At 43.9% G+C, this 3,861-nt stretch overlaps 1 protein-coding gene across 1 annotated transcript in view; it reads left to right on the top strand.

The window, feature by feature from the left end:
• Positions 1-518: 518 nt before the first annotated feature.
• Positions 519-3,861, top strand: part of vit (vitrin) — a 35,064-nt gene continuing 31,721 nt past the window's right edge. Inside the window, exon 1 of the mRNA XM_008304435.1 lies at positions 519-529. The gene's annotated coding sequence lies outside the window, so the exon portion shown is untranslated. The remainder of the gene's footprint in view (positions 530-3,861) is intronic.

Below are 3,861 nucleotides of genomic sequence, written 5' to 3'. Positions count from 1 at the left end.
AGGGTCACGCGTTTTTAAGGAGATTTGAAACACTTGTTTGATGTGACTTTGATCCTGAATGACAGTTTCAAGCTTGTTTACTCTTTTCCACCATCGACAGAGGCACCCATGTGTTAAAACACATCAGGTTGGAGGACAGGTCGGCTTCCCTCAAGATGTCTGTACAGATCTGTAGCTGTGGATCACTAATCTCCTCAATCCCCAGTCGGCCCAAGGAGAGTTCCACTGTCAGAGCACAAAGCTTCCAATCAGGCCAAAGAGGCTGATGCAAAGAGTTATCCATACTGTCTCTGCTGTGCTGCAGGGCTGCCAGCTATTCCAGGTAAGCTTCAGTGGAAGCAGAAGCCACAGTTTGTTAGAGATCAAACAGTTGGTGAGGCAGAATTAATGTCTGGAAATCTCTGAAGGCATGTTGTGCTGCGGGAAAGATGTTTTCTGTGTCTAATTGTGTCCGTATCCCCACAGGATGTAAAGTTTTATTAGTGGATTTACATTTCCGCATCCATATTTTGGCAAAATATCCTCTCATGTCAAAACTGATGTGCAGACCCCTTCAGGAAAGGTGAGTTTTCAAACCTCAATGAGACCTCCTTACATAACTTACCTGCTTAAACAAACAAGCTCTGGAGGAGAAACTGCAAACTGGACGCAGTGCTCAAATAAATGTTTGCATGTGGTTCAGAGCCAAAGATCTTGAGCCACAAAACCAATCCACGCGCTTGTTGGTCTCAACACAGAGTCTGTGTTCACTTGCTTTAAATGCATACTGAACCATTCATCTATTCTTCTCCTTTGGCATGTATTATAAAGTATTATCCAGAAAGTATTTGAAGAAACAGTGCAGCTATTCTCTTCTGAATATAAAAGCTCGAGATAAGACCAAAAATATAAAGTGTTCTTTTCCTGTGTGCAATTCCATACAGCTCAATTGAGCAGCAAACCACTGTAACACCACACATTTATTTCTCAATAATTATATTTTAAGCAGCAACCTCTGCTGCAGCAGGCTTGCCTTGTTCAGTCGAGGAAATGTTTTGGCATTGGGGGAGAAGGAAAAACAGTCTGGTCTTTGTGCCTGTAGTAAAGTCACTGGATGAACTGTGGTCTGCCTTTTCCTCGTGCGTGTTACACCCTGAATCCTCACATATAAAGTGTAATAACTCTATCTCATCCAAATTAGGTCACTGGATCCATCAACTCACAGGACTTCCTCTGGTGCCCCTGCAGACTTATGTATAACACTATGTAGCATTTATGTATCTTAAAGCCTGCACAGCTACAGAGAAAGTTATAATATGGTGACTGACAATCAGATCTTCTCTTCTGTTAACTGATATTTACCTCAAAATAGCCCTTTAAAAAGTAGGTGTGAACATGTTATGGGCAGGCAGTTGTGGTTTATATGGTTCTGTTACTGGGTCGAGCCCATCTTCACCTGTAAGCCAGCTGACGTTCCTTCAAGTCAGCTGCTTCGGAAAAAGCATCAAAGTTCATTTCTTTAAACATCTGATCATCTCATTGATCTGTATATGCAGAGCTGATTAGATTTGCTAATGTTTAGAAGTGCTGTAAAAGCCACAAACCTAATTGAACCAACTTTTAAAACAGATTTCTTCATGACTATCTTGTATCTTTAAATAGTTGTCAAGGAAGTATAGAAAAATGTATTACTGCTAAGGCCCTGCTCGCTCAATATCATGCACGGACTGACCCAAAAAATGACAGGCAAGCCATTTACCTCCATACTGTGTGGACCCTTCATACAAGCAGTCCCTGTGTCTCGCGTTTAGTGACAGGGAGAGAGAAAGTCTGTAGACCTTTTTTTAAGCAGATCCTGTATTGGTCTCTTGACCTGGTGTATGTCCCCACTGAAGAGAGGCTTTGTTGCCCCTCAGACAGCTCATAGCCTATAACACACACCTTCATAATAGTATCTGTGTCTGTGATTTTCCATTTGGAAAGTCGTGAGCTTTTAACCTCACATCCCAGGCTTTGCTCAAGACAGAGCGGCAGAGTAATCATCCTAAGTCTAATGATACAGTGGCCTACTGTGGCTGTACTGTGATCGCCAGGCTTCACACGCACGAGCCAAAGCATACAAACGAGAGTTAAACTAATCTGGATGTCTACCTGTAACGCACGAACGCTTGAGCATTGCACTGCGTACAGTACATGCCACTGCTTTGTGCTGAGTTTAGCAAACCTCATCTGTAAAATTGCGTGAGTATGCATTTTCCTACCGAAATAGAGCACACATGTTTTCACAAACTGACTGCCAGATCCTGCCTTTCACACACTTGCCTCATGTTGGCTGTTGCCAGTCACAAGTGTTTTGCGGTCTGAAGCACCTGCTGAATGCAGGGTCTTGCATGGCCTTTCACCTCTGAGCTTAGCAGCAGCGTAATCTCAGTAGCAGCTGTCCTTTACAGTGACTGCACAACATGCAAAGCTCACTCGCTGCCAGACGCTATAATCTCCTCACTTTCACTGTAAGAGGACGGCATTCCTAACTGCTGTAGGTGTGAAGATCATTCATGAAAGGGACATTAGTAATAATGTCATGACAAAGACTTGCACCTTAACATCATTTACTATCAGCTGTGAGCGGCTCCGTTGTGCCACGAGTTCGGTGCACGATGCCTCCACCAACTATGATCACATTATCCACTTTAACCAGAACTCATACCACAGAGGTATCAGAAAACCTCTGTGTCACTGTGAGCTGCACACACAAGGATCAGATCACTGCAGAGCTGGAGCTGTGTCATGTGGCAGCGCTGGGTGGAGGCGGTGGTGAGCGAAGACTGGGTTCAGTGTTTGGTGCTGGACGGGTGACAGTTGGGGTCAGAGGTTCATTTTCCCCCTCAGCTTCGTCTCTTTCTTGCTCTCCAGACCGGCTTTCAGTGGCTGAAAGAAAAGGTTTGATGAGGAAGACGCAGAAGCATCGAGGCATCTGGCTGCAGCAGCCCTTTCCTCCACATCCTGAGGGCCAGTGGAGCTGCTCTGTGGCAGCCAGAAGAGGAAAACAAGGTGCACACTGTGATCTAAACACAGGCCGAGGTTGGGGGGGGGGTTCAGGTTACTCCTTCGGTAGGTGTGTCGCCACAGAGAACCTCACTGTGAAGGTTGGAGGAGGGGAGATGTGATGCAATTGTACGTTTTCACAGAACAAAGGGATTTTGATCAATAACACTGGACCAGCATCTGTTGGTAAAATCCCCAAACCGTCTAATGAATATCTTGTGTCTTATTGTAACATTGTAGGTCATGTGAAAGGATTCCACACACTCTTGAAGTGCCAGATGCTCTCACACTGACGTCAGAGCACAATGAATTTGTCAGAGCACACATTAGCCCACACTAACCTCAGGCCTCGGTTTACATTTGGACAAATGTTCTACATTTTGGCTAAGTGCAGTCACAGTGGCAGGACTGAAGTCATCACCTCCACGACCCTTTCTAAATGGAAGTGATTAGTGAAAGTAGAACATGTCTCTGGAGAGACGGTGCCTGGGATTCATATTCATTGGTGCAGGAGTTATGTTCAAAGCACAAATGGATTTTTTGAATGGTTGAGATTATAGAAATTGTTCCCAGACCATATACAGTGCAACTTGTTGGGCAACGATGTCAGACTGCTTGAAATAGTTTCATCTTACTGTATCTATAAATCAGTAATTCAACACTAAGTTTAAAAGAATTTGGAAATTTCACATGATGGATTGCGTGTGTGAAAGTGAATGATTTAGTTGGAGAGAATATTTTCATCTGTGTTTTTTAAGATCACTAGAATGGATTTGCATGAAAGTTGGACTTACTGTATAACTTTAACCCTCTGAACCACAAAGATTGCCAACTACA

The sequence above is a fragment of the Stegastes partitus genome, unplaced genomic scaffold (assembly GCF_000690725.1).
Source record: "Stegastes partitus isolate 25-593 unplaced genomic scaffold, Stegastes_partitus-1.0.2 Scaffold1, whole genome shotgun sequence".
Classification (NCBI taxonomy): domain Eukaryota; kingdom Metazoa; phylum Chordata; class Actinopteri; family Pomacentridae; genus Stegastes; species Stegastes partitus.
This window is presented reverse-complemented; position numbering and strand designations above follow the sequence as displayed.